The sequence below is a fragment of the Schistocerca nitens genome, chromosome 9 (assembly GCF_023898315.1).
Source record: "Schistocerca nitens isolate TAMUIC-IGC-003100 chromosome 9, iqSchNite1.1, whole genome shotgun sequence".
In the NCBI taxonomy this organism is placed as follows: domain Eukaryota; kingdom Metazoa; phylum Arthropoda; class Insecta; order Orthoptera; family Acrididae; genus Schistocerca; species Schistocerca nitens.
This window is the reverse complement of record NC_064622.1, coordinates 239,568,310-239,581,383: the sequence shown is the minus strand read 5'-3', so window position 1 is coordinate 239,581,383 and position 13,074 is coordinate 239,568,310. Positions and strand designations below refer to the sequence as shown.

At 37.5% G+C, this 13,074-nt stretch overlaps 1 protein-coding gene across 1 annotated transcript in view; it reads left to right on the top strand.

Moving 5' to 3' along the window:
• Positions 1–13,074, top strand: part of LOC126204155 (xanthine dehydrogenase-like) — a 316,025-nt gene that overhangs the window by 230,069 nt on the left and 72,882 nt on the right. The gene's annotated exons all lie outside the window — the stretch shown is intronic.

Below are 13,074 nucleotides of genomic sequence, written 5' to 3'. Positions count from 1 at the left end.
CTTATACAATTGCTTAAGTGCAGCAATTTGCAGGGATGTGAAATTTAACGTACACCTAGGCTCAGTCTTTGGAAAGGCAGGTGGCAGACGTTGGATTATTGGTAGAATACTGGAAAGGAATATATTACAACCTGCTAACATCGCTACCAGAGGGTCTTACACCTGACATGCTATGCGTCATTCAATAATGTTGCATCTTCATACTCTACTGTGAATTAAACAAAAAATAATAGCTTTATTATCCACCCCCCCCCCCCCACGCACTAAGATATATTTGGGTGGGGGGAGTTCATTATAATGAGAGAAACAGCAAAACATACACTACTAAAATATTTCAATTTCAAGAATAATTTTTCATCAGATAATTAATAATAATCCACTGAAATTTATGAATATAAATTAATTTTTCAAAATATCAGCGACAGTCAATTTGAAATATTGAATTCACTCTGGTAATGTTATACAAAGTTAAGTGTCAGTTAAGATTATATGCTTGGCAACTCCAAACTGAGCAGTGGTAGAGATTATAAATGATGGTTGTCTGTCTATCTATTGAAACAGAGGAGCAAGCACCCAAAACAGAGTCAGTGAAATTCACAAAAAATGGATTAATCACCCTGTCCCCTAAATGTGATAATGTTAATACTAATAATAATAGTAATATGGGTATCGGTATGTTATGTACGGCAATATTGAACCCAACATTAAGTATTCACTCGTTTATGATGAATTAACTTTATTTTGAACATGTCGGTACAAACACATCCGCTCGAATACAAGGTTCGGAACACACTGAGGTCAACAGTTTTCAAAGAAGTTAGTTCTCAAAGATGAGGTGGTCAACTCTTGCAGTTGATAATCGCCACAGTAATACACAATCAGTAGATTTGGTAATATCAATATTTGGTAAGCAAAAATGTGTGAGAAAACACAAGTAAAATACCTAAACATGATGAAATGATCTTGGAGGTAGAGCATTTCTCCTTTAATGAGGATAGAGACAAAGTTTGAAGTCACAATGAAGATGAACCTGCATCATCAAAGGGAGACATTGCAATAAGAAATAACATTTCAGCATCCTGGCAGAATAATTGATCACACCTACTACTAATGAAATAGATGGACTACTGATGTTGTACAGTGGTTGCATTAAACAGTTTCAAAAATCTTGTAAAACAATTATAGCTTCATCTAGTGATTTACATTGGTCAATAAATAGTGTAGCAAAGAGTAATAAGAAAAAGAACCTTGATGCCATATATAAATATAAAAAAAGTGTGATTCATTTGGATTCTGTGCAGCAGGAAGAGACATGCAGAAAGAAGATCATAGTAACAACTTCAGTAAATTCTCATGAACTATGTTGAAATACCTGAAGAAAAAATGAGAAGCAAATGTTGTCATACTATGATCAGTTTATGTTACCACAAAGAGAGAGTGGAGATTTCATGAACATCCAAAATTTATACAGCTACAAACTGAAAATACTTAGGTAAGAGAATACATTTTTCCACAGACAAGACCTCACCAACAATGACTAATTTTATTAACTTCTCATGGTTGTGATTCAAAGTTATGCAGAACTTTTTAAAGGACTTCATATTCACTGTTGACTATAGAAATCATTTATTTCACAATTTCAGTTTCAGTCTTTGGGCCATTTTCAAGTGGTACTGCAAAAGGTTTTGCTTCAGTACATGTCAGACTAATAGCCTCTGACATGGATACATGTCATCACCAAAAATAAGCCTTTTCACAATGTTACCATCCTTCACATAAATCGCTACAAGTCAATGTTGTAAGAGACTGTTTACACGCGCAAATACTTTCACCAGTGTACATTGCACATTAGGTGAATTTCTCTTTTCCTGCCCATGGTTCTCTTCTTTCCCTATACTAGACACCCTCTGGTATATACAAATCTTCCTCTTTCCTTCTTCATCATTGCCAGAGCATCTACAGTATTAAAAGAATTGTTCCACAAAATTGCAAAGAAACTTTCATCATAAAATTTGCTGTCCATTTGATGAAACTTACCACACACATATATTCTGTGCCCCATGGCTAAATCTACTAACACATTTTCTTGCTCAGCCTCTATACTAAACATTTCTTCTTTTAAATTGTGTAGCTTCCCTTAACAGAAAAAAATCATGCAGTTATACTTTCCACTCCCCTTGTAAAACTCCACTGATGAAATTTCTTGTCCAAATACTTCACTGAACATGACTTTCCGTAAATTAAATCTTTTTCTATCAAAGATGCTAACCTGTATTCTTTATGCTTTATTACTTTGTTCAGTGCCCTCCTTATAATCATCTACAACCAGGCACCTCAATTTTGCATTTGTTTGCAATTTTTGTTTCACACACTCCTGCACTTGTGACTCGAAGTGCCCAATATCACAAAAGAGATTCACACAAATCACTATCCCCTCTCCCACATTTTCCATTTCTGGCCAGCTCCCCTCTACAGCTCTAATTTGACTCTCAATTTCAATATATCCTCGTATAGCTTAATCTTGAACTACTTTATTCTCAATGTGATCTGATTCATACAACATTATAACTGTTTCTTCATTCCTTCCCAATTCTGAGTCTCCATGGCTGACTTAAACCTTTTTGTAGTCCGATTCATCCTCCCCAAAATCACATTCCACAACTTTTTTTGGTAGAATTACTCCTCTCTACTACATCAGACTTTGATAGCATACTATCTAGTTATGAATTCATTCTATCAAACCCCATGTCCATTGTATGCAAGAACCTACCGCAAATAGAATCAAAAAACTTAGAATTTTCCTTATGTGGCATCAAGTGCTTTTTCATTCCCACAATTTCTTTTTGCAAATTAACATTTCCTACATCACATCTCATTGCCCCACAATCACTCATAAACATTACTTTCCTTTCCACCTTGGCTGATGATTGGGGATATGAACAAGAAATAGGCAGCTACTGCTGTTGTTAATCTTAAATTTCTTGCTAGGTGTTATGGCATGATGTGTGCAAAAGACAATGCCTGCAGTAAGGAAAGACTGAGGCCATGATATGTAAATGCTGTAGCTTGGCAATAATGGCATGGAGGTGACACAGCACAAGAGGCAACTTGGAGATGCCATCAGTGTTGACACTTTGGCACAGACATGCTGTGTTGATGTATGGAAGATAATATGGCACAAGCAGTGACACAGAAGTGGCATTGGTGACAATTCTGTGACATGGAGATGCTGCAGCTGCAGTGGTGACATTGGCAGTGGCAGGAGCATGGAAATGAAGTGGCATTGATGGTGGCTGCATGGAGATGATGTGTGGTATGGGAGGCGGCATGGAGGCTAAATTGGGGGGAGAGGGTTGCTGTGGCATTGACAGTCATTGACAAGTATCAGAACAATTGATAAAATGTGGCCTGGCATTAGTGCTGTGATGAATCTGACAGTGAAGGAAGAAAGTGTCATTATCAGGCAGCAGCATGGTCAGTGGTGGACCAAAAACCAGAATGATGGCAGCATTGACTTGCAGCAGCTCTGTGAAACTCAAGCAATCTTGCAGCAATGCAAATTTGTTATGCAGAGTGAGACCAAGCAATAGTGATGTCTCTGGTATGACTACCCATGAGCAAACACAGCAATTTCACACATTCAGTGGCTCAACTATTAGCCTAGGGGCTGGTTGTGTGCCACCACATTGTGGCCAATATAAATTCAACAATAATAATCAAGTCTACTGAACAGTCAATGACCAATTTAAAGCACAGTTAAGTATGAAACATCACGTAAGAAGCTAGAACTGGCTTATTTGGTGTGTTGTATATCCTGATACAAGTTTTGACTCAACTTTAGTTTTGTTATGGTCAACAAACATGTTCCCTCAATTGGTGAGCATATAGATACTAATAATCACAATAGTTAAACATGATCTCTTAGTGTAGTAGTGCAGGCAAAGAAGTAGTTCCTACACAGGCAATGTTTTACTTGAGTAGTGGCATGATGCAGAACTCTACTTGCTAATGTTCATAAATTCACCACATTTATTTGGTTCACGCTGTCTACTGAATAATATGATCTTGTAAAAAGATCAGACAGTTCTTCATACTAAATCATTACGAATAAATGCATCTCCACAAATGCAAACAGTTTCATTGGACATGAATAAGTTCAGACTGCATTCCACATTATCACAAGCTAACACCAAAGGCTCTTATGCTGCACGGTTCTTATCCCAACCAAAGACACCAACAAAAGACCCTTAAACTTTCCCTGCTCTCTTTCTCCTCAAATTGGTCACTGACCACTACTTGAGTCATATTAGCTCTTAATTTGTAGATCCTCATTCAAAATTATTTATAATTTTTGAACATGCTTCATATTAAACAAATAAGATATACTTTTATGCTGCATTTGCAGTCCATTATGGCACAGATGAGTTTTATATACAACAGAAATTATGCCTTTTAGACAAGTATTACACACTATGAACCAAAATTGCTGGAACCTGGTCAAATATACAATTCAATTCTGCATACAATGCTCTAGTCAGATGACACCCTTACAACATTATATTAGCAGAATTTATCACTAATGCTTATGAATAATAACAATAATGATATAAACTGTTTATTCAGTGGCTAATCTCTTGTAATTCTGGCAGACTTTCCATTTTAATGTACAACCTCTGTAATACGATGTTTTGTTTATATAACTAATTGCTTTTTTGTGTAATAATGTGTCATAAGGACTATCTATAGTTGTCTTCATTTTTATTTAATGTACAGCATGTCTACTGTTTGTGAAAAGTGTGTAGTCATGAATATTTCTATTTTTTTATATATAGATATAAATTTTAGTAACCTTACTGATGTTGGTATTAAATGGTTGGTGAAAACTTTAATGGACTTGTCATGTTATTGTAATTTTTTATTGTTCTTTTATAAATATATGCTTTAGTGTTAGATACTTTGAGAATCTCACCATGTTAGAATGCTGTCTGCTAACACTCTGCCATGAGGTGTATTTTATGACCTTGTATTTCCTAGAAGCAGTTGCACAGCCACCCATTGCTCAGTAGCCTCAACGTTCTATTTTGTACACATCTCATTTACCTGCTACAACCATCTTTCTACCACCTATATATTGTTCAACTCTGCCTTTTCTCATCATGATCAACTTATACATATAAAACCTATAGCTTGTTGTATTACAGTGCCTACATGTCAACAGTACTGACACTGTGTCTTACTGTAACACTTTTGCATAGTATCAGTCATTTCATGTTATAACCAGACTGGCAGCCAAGCAACAAAACTCATCAGACTAGGATCAGCGAGTTCAGTTGATATTTTTACTCTGTAAGTTAAAGAGTAACACTCATAACTGGAGTCATATATTTTGCTGTTCTTTCGATGACAATGGCATGCACTCACTGATGTTATATATGAATTAATCTCTTCCGATTAGTGATATATGATGACAAGCAAAAATTTTTACCATGGTGAAACTATGTCATAAAACAATACTAATAAACAGAAAAGCAATTTAATATTGAACAATTATCAATCTCATCTATTACTATACACAAGTCATACTTAGCCTTAAAAATTGGCAAAATATGGAACTAGCATTGAAATTAAAGAAACATATAATTTATGAAATTTCATAATCAAAAAATATTTGTTTTATGAAATTTATACCCCACTAGAAAGTGTGTGGATTTCTACATACTTATTGTTTTGTGCACTCAGATTTGAAGAATTTTGAAGTCTCATATTTTTTTTGAAGTGAAATAACATACTGAAGACTGATATCCAGTGGGAGAGATTCAAATAGTGTTAACTGGGCATGAAACAACTTTGAGAATGTAGCAATCCCAGTATATACTGACAGAAAAAAATTTTAACATCAAAAAATAATTATTATAGGTAATGAAATTTCAGCTATACTTTTTTCCAGATAACATATTTAAGGGGTTAACAGTGCAACATCACAAGTGAACATAAGTGCGAGATAATCCATTGCAAATGTGAAATACTGGTACATTAATAACTGGTGTAACCACCATAATGTTGAATGCAATCATGTGAACATGCTTGCATTGTGTTGTACAGGTGCCAGATATCAGTTTTTTCAGTGTTTTTTCATGTGGTTGGTTAATACAGGAGTGGTTAATGTTGTTTGTGGATGACGCTGAAGTTGTCGTCCGATGATGTCCCATATGTGTTCAGTTGGAGAAAGACCTGTGATTGAGCAGGCCAAGTCAACATGTGGAAGCTCTGTAGAGCATGTTGCTCTACAAAGTGGTAGGTGGGAGAGAGTTATTCTTTTGGGAAATACACCCTGGAATGCTGTTCATGAATGAAAGCACAAAAGGTCAAATCACCAAATCGACAAACAAATTTGCTGTCAGGATGCATGGGATAGTCATGACAGTGCTCCTGCTGTCATATGAAATCACATCTCAGACCATAACTCCAGGTGTAGATCCAGTGTGTCTAGCACATTGGTTGTAGGCCCTCAATTGGCCTCCTTTTTACCAACACATGGCCATCACTGCCACAGAAGCACAACAAGCTTTCATCAGTAAACACAACAGATTTTCACTTTCCCTTGCAATCTGACATGTTCTACATCCTAGCAATACTGGGATCAAGGACCCATGATACTCAAAAGTAAATAAATAAATAAATTACTATGGAGGTGCATTAGATGTCATTGATAAGAGATCAGTGAAGCTAAAGCGATTGGAAGATGGCCCAACAGCTATAGAAGCCAAGAGGCACAAATAACAGTTTTATTTGTAACAACAGGCTAATGGTTACAGGAAGTGTATAATAACTAGTGCAACTAGTGATGAAGTGTGTCAGAAGGTGATGGACAAGGAAACAGCTGGTGTAATGTGGGACACCTTAAAGCATTACATGAACCATCATCAAAGGATCAGTTGTTAAAAATCTGCACAGACTTTTCCTCCTTTAGCTGGAAACAAGTTGAAGATATTTTTACCCACATGTAAAAACTTAAAAAGTTTGTGGAACGATTTAACCAATGGGCTCAAAGCTAAAAATGAAAATCTTTTACCAGATATTATGCTAGTTTGCAAAGCCTTGCATATTTTACCAAGTGAATTTGAAACTTTTCAGTCAAGTTGGATTTTACTGACAATGGATGAGAAAAGAACATTTGATGAATTGAAAGAGCAGTTATTTATGTTTGGATGGAATTTCATGAAAATCCAAACAGTGACAAAACAGCATTAATGGTAAATGTAAGTAAACAAAAACCATATAGCAAAGGCAAGCTCATTAAGAATGAGTCAAGCAAAAGTGACATTTGCAATTATTGTAAGTGAAAGGGGCACTGGTTGAAGGACTGAAGGGCTGCAGAAAGTGGCTTTTCAACACAGAACCAAATAGAAATTGCAACAGATGTCACAGAAGTTGTGCAGCTACTAGTGCTTTGCTGAAGTTTGTGAAGAGGCATATTCTGTGGGAGCAGATTCAGCATCATGGTGGGAGAACAATAGATATACAAAGCATGGGACAAATTTTTCAGACATTTGGAAATTTGTCAGTCCATGTGGTGTGAAGGCAGCAGGAAAATAGACTCTAATGTGAATGGGAAAAGACAGTATCCAGTTGTCATCTCTGACTGGTGGGCAGGATATGGAACTGTTAGATGTTCTACAGCTATTTAGAAACTTTTTTTCAGTCGCATGGAACCTGGGAGTATTTTTAAACCTTGTAAAAGGCAGATATTCAACCATCTTTGCCCAAAGAAATCGCTGTACTTGAAGAGACTTCATTATTGCAGCTGTACCATGAGGGATGGGGCCATCAAGATAAACACCATGTCAAAGGAATGTTAGAAAGGGAATTAGGCATAAGTGTTCACTTGGAATAGGTACTTTGTGAGAGCTGCATTTATGGCAAAGCCCATCACTTGTCACTTGGTCAGAGAGAAAAGACAGTCAAGCCAGGTGAAATGATGTCAGCTGATGTCTGTAGATCTTTTAACGGATCTTTTCAGAAGAAGAGATATGGTTGTGTTCAAAGACAGCTGCACAAAGCCGGCTGGTGTAGCCGTGCGGTTCTAGGCGCTTCAGTCTGGAACCGCGTGACCGCTACGGTCGCAGGTTCGAATCCTGCCTCGGGCATGGATGTGAGTGATGTCCTTAGGTTAGTTAGGTTTAAGTAGTTCTAAGTTCTAGGGGACTGATGACCTTAGAAGTTAAGTCCCATAGTGCTCAGAGCCATTTGAACCATTTTTTGAACAGCTGCACAAAATTTTGGTATTGCTAAATTCTGAAGTTAACGATGATATGAAATATGTTATTCAACATTCAATGATGCTGTGCCCTACAGTCAAAGAGCTGCTAAGTGATAATAGTGAAGAATTCAACAGTAAGGAAGTTCAGGACATACTGGATGCAAAAGGTGTTACTCAGAGAATGACAGCACTCTAAACACCACAGAAAAATGGTGGGAGTGAGAGGAGAGAATCAAACACTTAAATATAGTACATTCTACATGATATGCCCACATCCCAATTCAGAGAATACAGAAAATGGGTAAGGCAGCTGTCAAGGGTAATCTCATGGGGCATGATGGGGATGATTGTTACAGAATTTGGGTGAAAGATGAAAACTAAAGTCATTCTTAGCAGAGCTGCAACCTTCCACAAAGGCCAGCAATTTGTAAAGAACAAGTCAAATTATGACTGCAGGATGTTGTGCAAAGTAATCACGGAGAGTATGCAGCTCAAGAAGAAGATGAGACAAATACCAACAAAGAAGAATCTGGAGAATCAGAGACTGAAGAAGACAGTGCTGATACTAGAGAGGAGGAACCCTCCATCCAACCTCAATGATAGCTGAGGAACTGCTCATTGTTAATTAAACATTCATGGCTAAATGGCTTTGTAATGCTAACTGAAGAGATGATTAAAGAAATAAATGAAGAATCAGATGCTGTAAATAATACACATAGTGTTCACTAGAAGCAAACTATGAAAAATGGAATGAATCGAACAGTGGGAAATCCAAGATGGAATGCAACAATATTGTGAAACGGGAACCTGCCACTCACCATATAGTGGAGATGCTGAGTTGCAGATAGGCATAACAAAAAGACTGTCTCATATAATAGGTTTCAGCCAGTAAGGCCTTCATCAGAATTAGATGGCAAATGCAGACATACACACTCATGCAAAATCAAATCACACACACATGGCTGCATGCGTCATGTGTGTGTGAGTAGCATTTGTGTGAGTGTATATGTGTGTGTTTGCCACCTAATTCTGATGAAGGCCTTGTTGTTGTTGTTGTGGTCTTCAGTCCTGAGACTGGTTTGATGCAGCTCTCCATGCTACTCTATCCTGTGCAAGCTTCTTCATCTCCCAGTACTTACTGCAACCTACGTCCTTCTGAATCTGCTTAGTGTATTCATCTCTTGGTCTCCCTCTATCATTTTTACCCTCTACGCTGCCCTCCAATGCTAAATTTGTGATCCGTTGATGCCTCAGAACATGTCCTACCAACCGGTCCCTTCTTCTTGTCAAGTTATGCCACAAACTCCTCTTCTCCCCAATTCCTCGTTAGTTATGTGATCTACCCATCTAATCTTCAGCATTCTTCTGTAGCACCACATTTTGAAAGCTTCTATTCTCTTCTTGTCCACACTAGTTATCGTCCATGTTTCACTTCCATACATGGCTACACTCCATACAAATACTTTCAGAAACGACTTACTGACACTTAAATCTATACTCAATGTTAACAAATTTCTCTTCTTCAGAAATGCTTTCCTTGCCATTGCCAGTCTACATTTTATATCCTCTCTACTTCGACCATCATCAGTTATTTTGCTCCCCAAATACCAAAACTCCTTTACTACTTTAAGTGTCTCATTTCCTAATCTAATTCCCTCAGCATCACCCAACTTAATTCGACTACATTCCATTATCCTCATTTTGCTTTTGTTGATGTTCATCTCATATACTCCTTTCAAGACACTGTCCATTTCATTCAACTGCTCTTCCAAGTCCTTTGCTGTCTCTGACAGAATTACAATGTCATCGTCGAACCTTAAAGTTTTTATTTCTTCTCTATGGATTTTAATGCTTACTCCGAATTTTCTTTTGTTTCCTTTACTGCTTGCTCAATATACAGATTGAATAACATCGGGGACAGGCTACAACCCTGTCTCACTCCCTTCCCAGCCGCTGCTTCCCTTTCATGTCCCTCGACTCTTATAACTGCCATCTGGTGTCTGTACAAATTGTAAATAGCCTTTCGCTCCCTGTATTTTACCCCTACCACCTTTAGAATTTGAAAGAGAGTATTCCAGTCAACATTGTCAAAAGCTTTCTCTAAGTCCACAAATGCTAGAAATGTAGGTTTGCCTTTCCTTAATCTTTCTTCTAAGATAAGTCGTAAGGTCAGTATTGCCTCAAGTGTTCCAATATTTCTACGGTATCCAAACTGATCTTCCCCAAGGTTGGCTTCTACTAGTTTTTCCATTCGTCTGTAAAGAATTCGCGTTAGTATTTTGCAGCTGTGGCTTATTAAAGTGATTGTTTGGTAATTTTCGCATCTGTCAACACCTGCTTTCTTTGGGATTGGAATTATTATATTCTACTTGAATTCTGAGGGTATTTCACCTGTCTCATACATCTTGCTCTCCAGATGGTAGAGTTTTGTCAGGACTGGCTCTCCCAAGGCCGTCAGTAGTTCTAATGGAATGTTGTCTACTCCTGGGGCCTTTTTACGACTCAGGTCTTTCAGTGCTCTGTCAAACTCTTCACGCAGTATTGTATCTCCCATTTCGTCTTCATCTACATTCTCTTCCATTTCCAGAATATTGTCCTCAAGTACGTCGCCTTTGTATAGACCCTCTATATACTCCTTCCACCTTTCTGCTTTCCCTTCTTTGCTTAGAACTGGGTTTTCATCTGAGCTCTTGATATTCATACAAGTGATTATCTTTTCTCCAAAGGTCTCTTTAATTTTCCTGTAGGCAGTATTTATCTTACTCCTAGTGAGATAAGCCTCTACATCCTTACATTTGTCCTCTAGCCATTCCTGCTTAGCCATTTTGCACTTCCTGTCGATCTCATTTTTGAGACGTTTGTATTCCTTTTTGCCTACTTCATTTACTGCATTTTTATATTTTCTCCTTATGGAGGCCTTACTGACCAAAAACTATTATTTGTGACAGTCTTTTTCTTATGCCTATTTGTGACTCAGCATCTCCACTATAAGGTGAGTAGTAACTTCCTTTTTCACAAAAATGGAATGACGTCACTACAAAGACTCAGATGTGGGAATTGACTACCTACCAAAAGGAGCCAGTGCTATACCATGTAATTTTGTTTTCCATGTGAAGACTAATCTCAATATCAGTATTGAGAAATATAAAGCAAGCCTTGTCTTCAGAGTTAGATCAACTCTATGGTGGAGACTATAGCTGAACTTTCAGTCCAATATCTAAGCTGTGCATGATTTGTTCATAGTTAAATGTTACTGCAGCCGAGAAGATGCATCTCATTCAATTTGATGTGTCTACAACATTCTTCTATGGAGAACTAGAGGAAGTAATATACAGTATATGCAACATCCAGAAGGATACAATAATGACACAAAAGAATTTGCAAACTAAGCCAAAGTTGATGTGGACTTAAGTAAATGCCAAGATGTTGGAATAAACGTTTTAGAGCATTTCTTCATGGTCAGATTTCTAGGTAAGTGACAGATTCTTGCATACATATGAGAGAAGAAGGTGACAAGAAACTGTTAGTCACTCTTTGTGTACATGATGGGTCAGTTATGGTGAGTGATCAACAGAATGCCAGCAAGGTTTTTGAAGAATCGAAGGCTGAATTCAAGATCACCAGGAAACCAGCATTGTATTTTCTCAGAATTGAGATTAAATGCTATGACAGTGGTACAATCAAGATAAGTCAGTCCTGTCCAAAGATGATTCTGGAGTTTTTCAGTTTTCAAGAATTCAAACTTGTCCCAACACTAATTATAAAGTAACCACATATGCAGAAAGTAAGAATGCAGAGAAGTTTAACTTTTCCTGTTGACAAGCAGTTAGAACACTGATGTAATACAGCTTGCAATGAGACCTGACGTCACTTACAGTGCTTTCAACTCATAAAAAAATTGTAAATTTGTGGTAGGATCTTATGGGACCAAACTGCTTAGGTCATCAGTCCCTAAGCTTACACACCACTTAAGCTAGCTTAAACTAACTTATGCTATGGGCAACACACACACCCAAGCCTGAGGGAGGAATTGAACCTCCAACAGGGGGGAGCCACGTGGACCATGTCAAAACGCCTCAGACTGCGTGGCCACCCCACGCAGCTTTTGGACTTGTGACTCAGCATCAACAGAAGAAGTAGTAAGAGTTATAAAGCCAGTATTCTGGTATGTGACGTAGGCATAATCAAAAATTTAAACAGTGGCATATTAGGTTGCTATAGTGATGTGGGCACTGGAGGGTGCAACAACATCTGTTGTACTTATCACACATGCAGGTGGAGCTATCTCACGTCTCAGCCAAGGACAGGCTATGACTGCCACGTTTACAGCAGAAGCAGAACTGGTAGCTGCAGCAGAGACTGTAAAGGAATTAATTTATCTGTGTAGAGTTTTTAGAGGAATGAGGAAGCTGATGGAAATTCCAATCCTTAAGGTTGACAGTTGGGCAACAATAAAACTTGCACAAAATCCTGAGTTCCATCGTCACACAAAACATGTAAAGCAAAAGTACTTTTTTAATCCATGAAACGGTATTGGAAGGTGAGATAGGCATTCAGCATATTTCAGCTGAGGATCAATTGGCAGATATATTGACAAAGACCCTGGAAAATCAAGACCGTCTGTTTTATGTCATGAAATGGATCTCTCATGTTTATGTGTTCCTCATTTCCTCCTTTTTCTCTAAATTAAATATGGGAAAGTGTTATAGTTACTTATTTCTGTGTTTAATTAAGTATCAAATGAGGTTGGAAGTACTTCCATTGCAGTCTTTGGAGAGACAAAAAAATGTAACTGTGTTAGTTGTAGAAGTGTG